The following is a 17,354-nucleotide window of genomic DNA, read 5'->3' as shown; positions in this document are numbered from 1 at the left end:
AAAAAAAAAAAAAAAAAAAAAAAGAAAAAGAAAAAGAGACACACACACACAAAAAAAGAGAGAATGAGAGAAAGACAAGAGACAGAGAAAGACACAGAGAGATACAGAGAGAGACAGAGAAAGATGGAAGGAGAAGGAAGAGAGAGAGAAAGGGAGAAAAATAAAGGAAGATAATAAAGCACAAAATAAATGCCAATTGCAAAACCCAAAAAGTATGTAAATGGCTCTGTGTTACCACTAGGCATATTTGCTTAAAGACATATTGAATATTCAAGTTTTGAGTTATATCAAAGGAACAACACTTTAGAGAGAAAATGATGGTTGAATTTTATAATTCGTTCAAGTAATATTTAAATTAGAATTATTTAAAATAAGAATCAATAATGTGTTTTAAAGTACTTTAGAATGTTTTTAATTTGCTGAACAAGGTAGTACTTCATTTGATACAGATCATTTATACTGCTAGATAGGAGGAGAACGCTTTTATTGTATTGTTAATGGGATGGTTTGAATAGAACTTCCCAACCAGCGGCTCATAAAGTTTGGATACATTTTTCCCATTTGTGGAAGAGTTTGGTAAGGATTAGCAAGCAGAGCTTAGCTGGAGGAGATGGGTCACTGGAAGTAGGCTTTGAAGTTTCAAAACTCATTGCCTTTTCCTGTGTCTCTGCTTTGTTAAATCTCCATCACCATGATTGTTAAATCTCCATCACCATGATTGCCTGATTGCTGCCATGCTAGTATGGTGAACATGGATGTGAATCCTCCGAAACTCTACGCTCCAAACGAACTCTGTCTTCTATAAGTAGACTTGGTCATACCATCTTTTCACAGCAGTAGAAAAGAATGTGGGACCATTTCCAGGATTGTTCTGATGTAAACTTGTTTTAAGTATGGCACAAAAAATTATCTGGAAACATTCCTGTGAGTGGTGATCTAGTACAAGTTTTGAGTTAACTTTTCAGAGACGCCTAAGGACATAATTCTTATAAGTATCACTGCACGCAAAGGTGGCATGCATAGAATAATTCAGTTAAGTATTTCCCTAGGATTTTGTAGCTCATATGGTTTAATGTTTAAGTACAGAATCTTGATTCAGATATTAGTGTAAAAACAAATGATAGCATTGTTTACTAAACAAAAAGGATAAGGAAAACTGCAGCAACGTGTGTGCATACACTTTGGGGCATTTTTGTTGACAGTTTATATATTTTCCTGAAATATCTATATAGGTAAACTACAAATCTACCACTTTCTTTTTTCTTAAAATCCATAAAAACGAAGTAGAAATCACTGTAAAACTTGAAATTCTTTCTAATCTACCTGTCTCTGAGAAACATTGATCATTGTAACAGCCCCTATCTACAGCTCTCTGGATCTCTGTGTCTTTTACAAAGGTGATAATTACCATCCCTGACCTTAGACACTGAAAACTTTCTTTTGTTCCCAGACATCAGTGTTTAACTCTTGGATCTCTTCAAAATAGGGAAACATTAGTTAGCGTTTGAAATAAAACTAAAAGATAAAGTTAGTTTTAAAGCAGAAGTAAGTTTTTAATCCTACTGATGTGTCAAAGCTTTGCTCTAGTCTATGTGATGTTATGTGTTATGTGTTTAACACCATTAGGAGAAAAACAAAGGTAAGTAATTTAAAACTAACAAAACAGGAACCTATGTAACAATTGGTGTGAAGCACATCTTTCTACACTTAAAGTGAATAAATTCACAAAAACAGGATAACATGCCTAAATAAGAGAAACAAGACATCCTAAAGACAGTTATATTACAAATGTATTATATATGTATACTTAGATACCTATCCATGCTTATAGAAAGTAAATAGAAATAAATAATTATATATATATATATATATATATAGTTATATATATATAGTTATATATGTGGTTATATATTTTATGAATGTATATACCTACATATATATGAACATATGCATACCAATCACGCGCACACACACACACACACACACACACACACATATATATTACTTGTTAGGTTTCAGGCTAAGTATAAAATTTTATAAAATGATTGTGTTCAAATCAGGATCTGAATTAAATTACAACAACAACAAAAAAAATCTGTTTCCTCATACATTATAGCATAAGACATACAGGAAAAGCCAAACTTTTTCATAAATCTTTACCTGTTCACTGAAAAATTCTATGCACCTATGTACACTTTTCTGAGGAATTAAAATGTCCTTGCATATGAAAAGGCTGATGTGGTGGTTTAAGTAAGAATGGCACTCTCATGGCCTCAAATATGTGTGAATGCTTATTCACCTGGAAGTACTACTATTTGAGAAGGATAAAGAATTGTGACCTCTTTGGAGTAGGTGTGTGGTCTTGTTGGAGGAATGTGTCACTGTGGGTGGGCTTAGAGGTTTCAGATTGCCATGTCAGGTTCTCTCTCTCTCTCTCTCTCTCTCTCTCTCTCTCTCTCTCTCTCTCTCTCTGGCTTTTGCCCAAGAATAAGTTTGTAGCCCTCAGATACAGCTCAAAGAGAATGTGTGCTGTCATGTCCCCAGTTTTGATGATAATGGACTAAATCTTTTAAACTGTAAACAAGCTCCTAATTAAATGCATTCTTTTATAAGAGTTGTCATGGTCATGATGTCTCTTCACAGTGATTAAGCAGTGACTATGACAACTATCAAAGAAATATCCAGCTCTTAATTATGCACTATCAATTGTATAATTGAGAAATGAGTTTCTTCAGTAGAGCCCTGCCGGTAGCAGTGGAAGCTAACCAAGTCTTTGTTTTAAGCTGTAATGCTTTGTCTCAGGTTAGAGTTGTGAAAAAGCCTACAATTATTATCTACCCAAGGATCCCATCTTTATCTACTGCCAATCATAGAATCTACTTACTTTCTATTCCTTAAATACAAGACACCAATTGTTGATTTCTGTTATAATTACATATTTCTAAATTCTATAACTATTATTATTTAAAATGTTAAGACATACAATTTTGTAATAGTATATTTTATTCTGTCCTTTATAATATCTTATTCTGAAAATTACACATTGCGTAGAGTTTCTGACTTATTTATTGTCCATGCACAAAGCTCAAGAAATTTAAAATAAAAATTATTTCAGAATGACTTAAAGAATGACTGTTAAGAAAATTAGAATTTATTGCTAATTACAGAAAAACAGGAATTATGTGACATTTCTCTATATCATGTGTTTTAGAGAAATATTTTGTTAAAAAAATGACCTGATTAGAACTGGCCATAAATATGCCCTGTTTCCAAGGCAACCTTTGAGGCTTCAAATGGACAGGAAAGCCTTCCCCACAGTGAATTCTTTAGAGCATTGGTGTGATCTTTAAGAAAGAAAGGACTGCTCAAAATTGTGTATTGCTTTTTCAAAGCCTGTGGGGTATCTGTAAGGAAAGAGGATGCTGAGGTCGAATGGGCTTTGTAAGCATCTTAGTTTGGAGATTCGAGAAGATTTAATCTAAAGTTTTCATTTCAATGTTTACCTTAATGTTTTCTAAAGTAATTTGACTCTGGTAACTCTTTTAAAATCAACGAATTAGTTCTCAAAAATATATTTTTGAAAGGTTAAAATATAATTGAACCTGCAATAAAAATCTAAAATTAGTAGATAAAACCATTTTTTTTTTTGAGATGGCTTTGTCTTCCTAATTTCAATTACTGACTTTTCTAGACCTTCAAGAATATTGAATGTTGCTTAATGTAATGTCACCAGAACCTAAAAACTCCAAGGGACTTCTATACTATGTCCTAGAGCTTATCTCACATTCGTATTAAATGCCTCTATTTTATCTGACAATTTCAAATTACTCTCTCAATAATAATAATAATAATAATAATAATTTTATATTATTTTATCTATACTTTTATTTAGATTTTATATAACTTATAATTAAAATAATAAATACAATTATATACTATAATATTATTATTATTTATTATTAAGTGTGTATGTGCTTTGTCTGTATAAGATTACATAGTACATGCATGTGGAGTGAACACAGAGACTCAAAGAGGATATCATGTTTATAAGCGATACCTAATTGAGGTACAAACAAAGGGACAAATCAAAGAAAGATTTGACAAAATGAGTCAGAGATAAGACATGCCTGGTTTTCAAGGGAACAGTCAGGAAAGAGAGGATACTTAAGAGCTTCACAGAGTTAGTCAGTCATGAGAGTAGTACATTCAGTTGAACTTAGGTCAGTTCAGTTCCTGCAGAGAGAAGCAGTTTTACCATGACAGATTTACAAGAGAGATTTGCAGGTGAAGATACAATAAGCCAGAGAGTGAAAAAGAAGTCAGAATATTAGAACAGGCTGCTAGAATTAGTTTGAAGACAAGCAGAGCAATTCAATCAGAAGCCAAGAAAAGTTAGTTTGAATTAATCTGGTGGTGTTGAATTTGGGCCAGAATAGATGGGTTGAAACAGCCAGACAAAGTTTACAAACAACTAGAAATGGTGAGCTTTAGAGGGAAACCTCTGAAAGGACAATTTCATCTGGTCAATAAAGGTTACTTTTATACTTTGCTGAAAGTTTTTTCTTATATGGTATAAGAACTCCCTTCTTGTTATGGTACATTTTTAACTGTCTATTCTCAGGCATATCATAAATAAATAACTTTGCCAAAGTTAAGAAATAGAACTCAAAATAGTTTTATTTTGTTTATTTCTGAGTATTAGATTCAAAAATGAAAGAAGGGTTGGTCTATAAGACAAGAGAAAGGCTCTCTGAAGAAGATTTTTTATTCAAACTTCAAATTCCATCTGAATAAAAGACGCCCCTAGAGCACAAACTGAAGTTTTATAAAGAGCTCCCGATCTTTACCTTAACAACTGGCTCCAGAATTCTTGTTAACCCATGAATGTTATGCTGTGGGAAGATGCAACTGTCTATCACAGTCCATGTGTGACACTTGATAGATATTGAACTGGGTTGCCTGCTTTGAGTTCTAAGTGCAAAGTAAGAAGTTACATTGTTGCAGTGACAGTGTGGCCTCAGATAACACATATGAAACTTGTAAATATATATATATATAGGCTAGGAATTAGCGCATCTACATCCACATCACACCAATTTGTTTTCATATTCTTGGCTGTCATTCACTGAAATTAATATCTGATATTGTGAATGAACTTGTGGCACAATGAGATGGTAGACTGAGATAATCTGAAAGAGAAAACAGAACCTGATATTTATGGCTTAGTTTTTGTGTCTACACACCAAAAGAGCAAAACATGCAAAGTTGAAAACATCACACGCGCGTGCGCGCGCACACACACACACACACACACACACACACACACACACACATTACATCAAAGATAAGACATAAATTGTCTGTATTCCTGGCTTCGGGGATGAAAAAGAGTGGATGTACATCAATAATATTTCCTCTCTGGGAAGGTTTGATTAATAGGGTTAACAATCTCTTTGTATGCTGTGTCTGGTGAGGTTACTAAGAACTCTAAAAGGATTATATTATCAGTGAGAAATTAATGTTCTTATAGAGATTGAATGAAATCCATACAGTAGTTAGCTAACAATGCGAAAATATTTAATCATTCTTTTCTTTGCCCTGAGGACTTAAAAATAAGAAGATTATTTAAACTGTGTGTTGATTTATTGAAAAGTCTATTATAAGGAGGAAGACTGATTCTGATTTTCTGACTTTTTTTTTTCTTTTTTGCTAGTGAGTGTGACCTGGAACAAACTTGGCAAAGAGAAGAATGGTGAACTTAGGAAAATCTTGTATTTTTCTATTCAGTGAGGTGAACATATCAGTTTCATGGGCTTACTGCAGGAAAATATTGCAAATTGGGTGCTTTGAAAGTACAGGGATGTATTGACTCATACTCCAGATGTATGAGTCCAGAGTCAAGTTACTGGTAGGACCAAGTTCTCTCTGAAAACTCTAAAGGAGATTTTTTTCCTTGCTATTGTCTAACTGAAACGGAGCACCAATATGTCCTCCCCTTGGCACTCAGCACTTCAGCCTCTGCCTTTCTGGCTTCATGTCTTTGTTTTATACACAATTCATGCCTGTACATGACCACTCGCTTTATTTATCCTTTGTGCTGGCTTAGGGACTATGATGATGACCTCACTTAACATCAGCCCCTCTATAATCATCCTATATTCACATGAGTTCATATAGCCATTTTTTGAGGGATCCGATCTTTCCCAGGAATACAATTTAGTACATATCAGTGCCAGGTAGTCACAAAAGATAATATTCACACTTTTTATATGTTGAAAAAGAATGGTGTTACCCATACAGTGTTCATGGCACTATGGAAATCTCAGAAAATTTTTTCATCCTGTGCTATGAATGAGCAGTAACTTAGAGTAAGATTGACAGTTTTGATTTGGATTTAAAAAAAGAAAAAAAAGAGTAAGCAATAGTCCTAAAGAAATAAAATTCTACAAAATTTAAAAACTTCTAGAAACGTAGCTTGACAGCTAAACAGGTTGCTCAGTGGTGAAGAACACATACTGATCAAACAAAGGTTGCAAAAACTGTTCCTAGTTCCAAGGCACCCACATTGAGAGACTTGCAAACATGTAAAATTACATATCTGAAAGACCCAATAATATTTGTTGCAGTGAGTATCTTCCCTCATATACACATACCACAATACAAACATAATTAAATATAAAGCCTTTGAAAAAGCAGTAGTCTTACAACTGTATATCTGTGGGTAATTATATAATATGTAATATAATATATATGTTATATATTCTATATGTGTGTGTATTCTAAGAAACATATTCCAGTATCCTGTTCATTGTGTAGAAGGAAATCTTAAAAAAAAAACAAAAACATAATTCCTGATTATTCCTTCACTTTCAATCAAATGTAAGAGGAAAAAGTTGCCCTGTTTCTCATCCTGATCTCAAGATCATACATATTTGGTTAATATTAACGTATTTTACTCCTATTAACACAGTTTCCTTAAGAAAAACTTTCTTTATATTGAAGACTAACATTTATTATTAAATGAGGTAATTTTATTTATTTATTTATTTACTTACTTTCTTACGTTAATCATTTCATTCGTTTACATTTCAAGTCAAATCCCACTTCCTGGTTAATCCTCCACAAGCCCCTCATCCAACAATCTCCCTCCCCTTTGCCTTTATGAGGGTGCTCTCCTACCGACCTACCCTCTCCAGTCCCCCTCTTCCAGCATCCTGGTATGCTGGGGCATCAAACCTCCATAGGACCAAAGGCCTCCCCTCCCATTGATGTCAGACAAGGCTGTCCTCTGCTACCTACAAATCTGGGGCCACGGATCCCTCCCTATACACTCCTTAGTTGGTGGTCTAGTCCTTGGGAACAATGGGTGGTCCAGGCAGCTGATATTGTTCTTCCTTCGGACAGCTCCCCCACCAGGGTCCTTGAGCTCAGTCTGATGGTTGGCTCCAAGCAGCCACATCTGCATTGGTCAGTTGCTAACTGAACCTCCCAAGGAGCAGCCACACCAGGTTCCTCTCTGCAAGTGCCTCTTGGCAAAGGCAACAGCACTGGGGTTTGGTGTCTGCAGACAGGATGGATTCCCAGGTGGGGCAGTCCCTGGATGACCCTTCCTTCAGTCTCTGCTCCATTTTATTTTTGTCCCTGTTCTTCCTTTAGACAGGAAAATTTCTGTGTTACAAACTTTGAGATGAGTACACCTGAATCTAGTAAGTAAAGAAAATTTAGGAAACTCCAGTGTGGTGATCAAATTTCTTTTCTAGTTTACAGATAAGCACTATGACCAAAGCAACTTGAGCATGCAAGGATTTATTTCAACCTATACTTTATAGTCAGTCCATCATCAAGGAAACTCAAGGTAGTTACCTGGAGTAGACACCAGAGTGGACACTAATGTTTTGTTGGCTGGCTCACATTCATCTACTTATCATATACAACTCATGGCCAGATATCTAGGAGTAGCAGCGTTACTCACATTGGTCTAAGCCCCAGCCCATCGGTTTGTAATAAAGAAAATACACCCACTAACATGGATAGGAGCTAGTCTGACCATAGTCATTTCTTAATTGAAATTTCATCTTCAGAGTTGTTCTATTTTGTGTAAAATCTAAGTACCATGTGGCTGAGCCAAATTTATTTCATATAAGACATTGCATAATTCAGGGTTAAGGAGGTAACTCAGTGTTTGACTTGTAAGCATCAGGAGCTGAGTTTGTTTCTAGAATGAACACAGCAATGTTCCATATAGTGTTAAACATAAGAAAAGTTAGGTGTAGACAGATCCGAGCCAGCCAGCATAGCCGAATCAGTAAGTTCCAAGAGAAGCAAAAGATATATCTCAGTAAACAAGGTGGTTTAGGAATAAAATACAAGGTTGGATTATGACCTTTCACACATCCACACATGTGTAATCTACAAACAAGACACACATGCACCCTCCATAAACACACATACATTCATGCATGTATGTGTGCATGTGAGGGCACACACACACACACACACACACACACACACTCAAACACACACAGAGGAAGATAGATGTGTACCATTTAGACAATAATAACCTGCAAAATATCTAATTGGTAAGTCTACTATGAATCTGATATCAAAACCAAATTCCCTCGGTAGGAAATCAGCTGAAAGGATCAAAAAACTTCTAGACAGATTATGAAGGGGACAGATATATATTTTTGAAAGCAGAAGTATATGGCTGCCCTCTAAAAGAGAATCCTTAAGTGTACGAAGGAATGTTGGTGAACTCATGAAGAGATGTATGTATTTCAGCAATTACTGTAGCAAGAAGAGAAGCCAAGTCCTTAAAATTATAGCCATGAAGTACAACGTTTTCTGGAAACTAAGGATCACAGGCTGGGATTACCACTGCCATTTCTATGATCACCACTTGCAGTACAAAAACTTAGTCTCTACCCTTTTTGTTTACAGAGTTCAAAATATTAAGCTTCAGGTTAGAGCAAATGACTACCAAATTATCTCCACATGCCACATCACAAGAATGATCTGGCTCTAATGTTTTCCCTAGTGGAATGAAGTTCTAAAAATGGCTTTTTAATTATGAAAACTGTGTATGGCCCGATACCACCTAAAAGTTAGTGTGAAGTGTATTAAGAGTAAAAGATGTTGGGTACTGAGAGTACCACATTCATAAGGGGTTTGTAATGTTAGAGGCAAACGGTTTCAATAAAATGATAATTGCTAAAAAGAAGTGTTGTATATATAACACAACTTTCCTTATTTATAATTTCCATAAAATATATTATGGTGAATAAGTTCTGTTTCTTTGCTTCTAGTTGGTCTCTAGGCTTCAAAGTACCATTTTCTACAATTTTCTAAATATTTGCATCTCTTATAAAAATCACTATGTCTTTTCCAAATATCATTCTTCACCGACCCTATGATTATTTTTGCTGTCTTTGATCTCACTTACCGTTTGAGGTGTTTTAACTCTCAAAATGGAGACATGTAACACAGCATATGAATTGCTGCAGCTGCATACATTACTGAAGTCTATATTACTAAATGATACCCAAGACATTACTTTTATGCATACCAAATTTTGCAATCACTTGCTTGAACAGAAATGTAACTTTAAGGAAGCATCCGATAACAGGCAGGGCATGGAATGTTACAGAAATAACGTCTTGAAAAGCCACTTGGAAACTGAGGGAGAAAGGTCGAGTTAACCCTCCTTTACTTGCCTTGTCATTCACAGGGTTCTACTTTTAGGCAGTTCCCTGTCTCCTTTTGTATTCCATATTTGTTGCTTGGTCATTGCTGAACCAAACAGTAGTTCCTTCGAAGACTGCAACACGCCATCTCTTTTTTTGAAAACAAGAATGATATATTATGATCCACAAAATTGGTCAGGTGCTTGACACAAATTAAGGTATCTTTATGTTTCAGAACCATCTATTTGTGGTTAGGATAAGAGAGATAGGCAGGGCAGAGGTTTTGTGGAGGCCAAGTCATGCTCATTAAATGTGGATACACTCGTCTGCCTTCCATCAAATCATGAAGTGAACAACTGACATCTTAATAGTTGAACTTATTTGAAGAAATTTACAATATATGTGATATGTCATCCGTATCTGTATCATGAGTGATTCTGAAATGTCTTCCCCAAGTTTGCAGCCTGCCTGTTCTCTACCTCCCAAACTCAACTACAATGAACAACTACTGCTAACTAACAACCAAACTCAACTACAACGAACAACTACTGCTACCTAACAAAAGTCTACACATTTGTTCAATAAGTAGGCAATCGTTCTTGGAACATCCCCTTTCCTTTTGCATTTTTATTTAACCGAAGTTTTCTGCCTATTACACCCGAATAATTTAGGAGCTTTCCTTCAATAAAGCCATGGGTCTAGCTAATTCTGTTGGGATTTATGAGGTGCACTTAGGGACCATGACTCAAGTGTGACTGTACGTATGTACACATTACTCAGCCTTTACAATGGGACAGCTAGGTCAACAAACCACTCAAGCACAGTGACACCGATGCTGTAATGAAAAGACATACTGGTACTCTAGCAAACCCTGCAATCAAGTTGTTTTGTTTTGCTTCCACTTAACTTAAATGCTTCTGAACCCATCCCATCAGATATGATCTTCTATCTTCCATTCTCTAAAGCAATCCTCAAACAAAATCTGCCCCAAGATCTGAGGATCCGTTTGACCTTCTGTGGATTATTCAGAGGTTTTTACTTGGAGTGAATGACACCTGTTATCTGATATCATCAGTTATCCTTTGTCCTATTCCTTAGACCTAGGATAATAATATTCCTGACATGGAACGGGATCTAGTAGTTACTGGTTCTGAGAGCTGTCACACTTAATAAAAATGTGACAAGATGTACATTCTTCTGTCCCAGAAGTTTCAAAGATTCAGCCTCATTTATATCCTAAAAATAATCTCCACCATCATAGCTCTTATAATCAGCAATAATTAAATATTGTAGTTATGCCTTAAGGTACTTTCTTAGAACAATAAGGACTAAGTGTGAGGCGTGGGAGGACACAAATCAGCCTCCTTTTGTTCTGATCTACAATCTGTCTCCAGAGACTTGCTTGGCTAAATAGTGCTAACATTTCTCAGCATCACAGGAATGGAGGGACAAAATGTTCACAAATTCAACTGTATCCCAGAGATACCTAGCTTTTACCACCAAATTCTCAGATTGCAGCTCACCTTATCTGCATCCTAATACTTACTAAACATTACCACTTAAATTCTTTTTTTTTTAATTTTTTTGCCACCACCTATCTTTTGGTGAGCGGGAGCCTGGTGCTTCCTGTATTTGAGATGAGTGCTCACTTGCTGAATATATCTACCCAACCCCAATCCCAACCCCCACCTCCCAATCTCTCTCTCTCTCTCTCTCTCTCTCTCTCTCTCTCTCTCTCTCTCTCTCTCTCTCTCTCTCTCTCTCCCTCTCTCTCCCTCTCTCTCCACCTTGCCCTCTCTCACTCCCCCCTCCGTTCTTCATATTCACAAAAGGCTATTGTTTATAAGGAACTGTTTCTTATCCCCTCCCTAATGATTACCTCTGAGGAAAAGAACAGTGACAATTTGAACTTGAGTTCACTTCATTTTTTTTTATTATTATTATTCCTTGGCTTTCTTTTCTTATTTAGAGTTAGACAACAACACCTAGAGTTAATGCTAATACTGTACAGTAACTTTACAAAGGGAATTTTAATATCTGTGTTTAAGATCATTCTATGTGAATCAGATAATTACCAATTTTAATTTTGTGAATTAATTTCCATTCCAAATCAGTTCTTCATGTAACAATACCATAGATCATTGACATGCTGTATGAAGTACAGAGATACACAAAGTCTAGGAAGGAAACTGGCAAATGAAGTGATTTTTGTTTTCTGTTTTGTTTTTGTTTTTGTCTTGTCTTGTGTTTTAATTCTAAGGGAAAATTTTGTGAACCCAAAGTAAATATGTTCAGATATCGTAAAGTGTGCACCAACATATTTATACTAGAAAATAAAACATATATGTTTGGCTAAAAAGTTTTATTAGAAATCTTAAGTGTAGTATGATCATGAATTTTTTTATAAAGAAAAAGTTATTATAAAGAAAAGTTGTGCTAAACTTGCTGGAATTTTATTCTTTCTGTGTTATAATCTGATTTAGTCATCTTTTGAGGTGTGCTTTTGGCTGTTCCCACCTAGTAGTTAGCACAATATTTTTTAAATTTTTTTTTAAAGTTTTCCAATACAATTACTGTATCTTTATAATAAAAGGTAAATATCTTCTGTGTTGTGTTTCTTTTGACTTTGATTTCTTAGAATTTGATTTTACTATGTTATTTTTGCCATTACTCTTGTTTGTAGATTTTACTTCTAGTTTCTGAATGTATCTTATGCACAAAATTATATACTCAGGATTAGAAGAACCTCTTCAGTTTGTGATCAATAAAATGAGATAAAATCCATCAAACTCTCACCTTTTAGCTCCATTAAAATGCGGAGCATTCAGAGTTAATGGATTCTGAAACCTAAAGACAGGATTAATGCCAACCTGTAGAATAATAAGGATTAAAGATAATACCTGTACAGGAACTGAGAGTGTTGGCTGTATAAAAAGCCATGCCTAACTATTACCAGTTAAGATTTTTATCTGAGCAGTGTATGTGAATGGCATTTTATGGTGTGGAATTCTGGTATAATGGGTCCTTTGCATTTTTATATACCCTTGAAGAAAGGGGGTGTTGGAAGGATGAGTGCAACTTCATGCAAAACAAGTTCAAGTAAAGATGATGACTGTGAATCTTTAAAAGCATGCTTTAAAAATCCCAAAAGCCAGGGAGCAAGTCTGGACAATAATCACAACTGACCTGGCTCTTGCATTATAATAATGAAAGAAACTCTTCTTTCAGAGATCTTTGCTCAGGACTAAAATTGAAATACAAATCCACATAAAAATGAACTTATTAATGTGGTAACAGATGCTAATTAATACAGAAACTTGAATTGGTCTTATCATGAGACGATTATTGATGCTACTCAAATCTTACAAAAGTATAATAATAAAGAAACAAGTAACCTAATTTGAGGCAAAACTAAAAAGAGAACATTTTTGCATACAAAAATGCAGAATTGCTCATATGTTCAGTAGTAACACTCCTTTATATTAGGAATATAAATCTTTCCTGAAAAAGTCACAAAAAAGGACATCTGCAATAATGAAGTCTGCACATATGCGACAAAGGCATCCAACATGTACAGAAGGCAGAAACTGCAGAAACTGCTCATGAAATAATTTTTAAGACTTTTAATCGTGCTAACACTTTATGGTTAAATAAGTTAAATAGTCATGAATATGAAATTGGAAGGTCTGATAAAGGAAGCAACTAAGATGATAGGTCTTTCAAGATGAATACATTTCACCCCTTTGTGGAGAGACAACCGTAGAAATGCAGCTCTCTATATATCAATGTGCTTCCTCTGAAAATGCTAAGCGACATTACTACAAAAGGGAAGCAGCCTTTGTGCTCCTAATTAGTAATAGTTACCAATGCCAGAGGCAATTAAAGAACGGATTAATGGTGGCAAGAAAACACTTCATTGATCATCCTTAATTATAAACTGTCAGGCACACTTCAGATTGAAAAAAAAATCCATGAATACATGTGGCTTGTAGACATATAAATGATGTATAGATGTTACTGTGTCTTCATGTCTTTATTTCTTCAGTAGATTGAAGCAGGTGAAACTAGAGAACTAAAACTGAAACAGATGCTTCTACTAAATTTTTTTTTATTCTGAGGGGTTTTTTTGTTTTGTATTGTTTTGTTTTGTTTTGTTTTGTTTTGGGTTTTTGTTTTGTTTTGTTTTTTATTGCAGATAGTAAAATGAGACAACATAAGATAGTACAAAGCCCTTAGCTGTGAAGAAGTAAAATGTTTGAATTTTAAAAGACAGACCACCTAATCTGAGTGGTTGTGTCAAGGAAAATTATCAATTTAAGAATATATATATATATATATATATATATATATATATATATATATATGGTGAAAATGTCTGTTAAAATTTAAATTATAGATAATGTTTAAATACTTTAAATTATGGCACATAGATATATGTCTATGACTGTGTTTCTGGGCATATATGGGTTTGAAAACAAGGATAGAATACAGCTCTTGCCATGAAACTGTAGCCCACAGTTGTGCACACTAACCATCAGAGAAAAAAAATATAAGTTTGCTGAAGTGTTAACCTTAGGAACTGACCGTCCTTGAGATAAAGCAGTGTGAACTGACCTATGTTCTATCCCTTTCCATTTGCAAGAATCTGAAAAGCTACCTACATCTGTAGTGTTCATTCCCAACTGCAACATCAAGACCATGCTGTCACAACTGTGACAATTTAGTCTAGGACCTCAGAGAAAGATGCCCACTATGCATCTTTCTGAGAAGAAACGGAGGCAAGGCATCTCAAGACTCTTTCCCACCCCATCTCTATCAGTGTCTTTCCAGTCTTCCCACACATAAACACTCTCTGTTCTTCTCAGTGCAATAATATCCCCTCAGGAAGGACTAAAAGGATTTTGGGTTCTGTTGATGATTACAGAAATAATTTATTTTCAAATGGAAACTAATCTGATAGAAGTAGTCAAATTTTCCCTGAGCTCAGGCAGAAACAAACTTCTTCATTGCAAGTGTACTGATTCCTTCCACTATTATTGTGATGGGGAAGACAAATTATCCAATTACTAGACACACTGCTCTAGGCAATACAAAATAACATCCTGATTAATCTAACTACATCAGAGAAATACTCCTGTTTAGAACAAGTCCCCTAAAACAAACAGTATTGGATTACGAATAAAGATGAGTCATATTTGTTTGCTAGTGCTTATGGGTACTTCCATTCTGAATAAAGAGTCTACTTAAGGTGAAAAATATTTGTATAAATGGTTTTAACATGCTACAGTTAAATTTTGTATTCAAGGGTAAAAGTGAGAATATTCATAATTCCACGCATGAAATAAGTCAGGGAGATTTTATTCTAGTTCATTTTGGTTAACTCGAAACAAATGTCACATCTTTGAAATCTGTGCAACATATTTAAAATGAAATGTGTATGTATACACATAAGTTTTTAAGTGGTTATAGCTTTATACATTGTTTTCATACAATGAGTAACTCATGATTTCACTTCCTTTCTCTTTCTCCTTCTGACATTACATTTTAATCATTGCCCATAATACTGTGTAGACTGCTGCATAACTCTCAACATGCTGATTGCTAAATAACTAGCTCAGTTACACAACACAAGTGTCTTTTTTCCACCATCACTGAAAGCTTCCAAGGTCACCTTTAAAATAAGTGTTTTAAATAAAAGAAGTATGTCTAAAAATTATACCAAGAACAAATTAAAAATATTAATGAAAATGTTACAAGTGACTCTTAGAAAGGAAGATAAATTACCCTTCTTCAGGAATTCAACATCCTTAGACACATGTATACGCCACGGAGAACATGGGTGCTGTCATTCAGGAAAGGGAATCCTTCCAAAGTGAGTCATAAAACATCAGTCAACACAGGCTGGTAGTTAGACTGTAAGCATTGGATCCGGGTCATCCTAAGAAAACAGAAACAAAAAGAATTTCCTAATATTTTTAGTTTTGGGGGGTCTAAAGTTTTATGAATGAAATGAATTCTAGTCATAAACATCTCTGAGTTACTCTTTTAATATAATTTTCATGGAAACTGCATTTCTGTCCTTTCACCAACTAACTCTTTCACATTCTCGTCAGGAGACATGGATCAGTTATTCAACCTGACAAGCTCTAATTTTTTTAAAGCTATAAACAGAAAAAATAGGTATCTATATCATAACATCGATGGCCAAATCTGTTTGTCTCATTAGAAAAATAAAACTAGCAGTGNTTGATTACATAGCACATTTAGGAGTACATTTTTAATCGTGATGATATAATATTTCAATTAATACAATAGCAGTTACCAACTGATAAAATAAATTCCATTAGTAAAGATTATCCTTGTCAGAGTCATCTGTTACAAATAATTAAATGTACTTAGGCCAAGCAGATTAAAAGGGCTTCTGATATGATGTTCTTTTAATCACTGTTCTTTCGCCAGCACCTCTTCAGAACGGTGGGAATTACTGACTATTTTTTGGCCCTGAGAATTGAAGACAAGATTTTATTAATGTCACTATTGTCACCAAAGTCAAAGGTGATAGGCTTAGATAGGAACCTTCTACTGATATTATGAACTCAATATTAAAAGCGCGAAAGGTCTTGTTTTATACAACTGATAGTGGGTAAGAGAGGAGCTAGCTGTCATTAACGTGACAGCCTAGAGTGAAGAACAAAAAATCAGTGTAGTAAAACTCCAGGCACAATCCAATAGTCTGTACCAATAGTCTGTACATGACAGGCAGCAGGGACTGAAAAACCAGCGATGATGGATCTTCTATCTGAACCCACAGGGACATTAGCCGGATAAAGAAAATTGGGAAATTACCACAGCTCTAAACTGCTTCAAACGTCTTTGTCTGAGGAGAATGTCAGAGATGCCTCTGGTTCTGAGTACCTCTGTTCACCACTGGTGAGGTGGGAAGGGAACAGAACTGCTTATACAGGGCTAACTTTTTTGCTTTCTCCTTCAGTTTTGACAGCCTCCTCCTGATTGGTTCTCGTCCTATGAGCCACTGACCAGCACACACAAAGTCAGTCAGAGCCCACTTGAACCTACTTAAATCCATGCACATGGCATGTTCACTGCTTTGGCTAGCAGCTTGCTGAGTCTTGAAGCCCAGTACAGGCTGTTCTTTGGAAGACTGAAGTCTTCCAAGCAAGACCACATCACATTTCAGAGGGGGAAGTGAAGGGAAGCACTTCATGGCTTAAGAGTAGATAGAGATAGCCCATACTTCGATACAGAAACCAGCTCTTTCAGGTTCAGGGAGGACTCCTTCCAACCTTTGAGTACTGTTGCTTCAACTGAAATTCAGGTGCAGTAAGACTACCCATCAATATTCAAGACCTCACAGAACGGACAGATGTGCCATCCCTGCTTGCTCTCGCAGGTGATCTGTTTTCTTCAGAATAGCTCTAACAAGGTCTGTCATTAGCTGGCACCCTAAAGCCCTCCAGGTGCTTCACGAAGCAGTACCACAGTCAGGCTATCCGTCCTATTACACTGCAAAGCCTCTTAATAACACAGCTGTAGCAATGGCGCCCCCCTTGGTTGGCATCCTATTGCTACCACAGGTCTCAGAGATTCCACTTTCTATTCATGTTCCCATTCTCCTGTTTAAATGATTCCTGCCCTGTAAAAAAAAAAAAA

This window comes from Mus pahari, chromosome 19 (assembly GCF_900095145.1).
Source record: "Mus pahari chromosome 19, PAHARI_EIJ_v1.1, whole genome shotgun sequence".
Lineage (NCBI taxonomy): Eukaryota > Metazoa > Chordata > Mammalia > Rodentia > Muridae > Mus > Mus pahari.
This window is presented reverse-complemented; position numbering follows the sequence as displayed.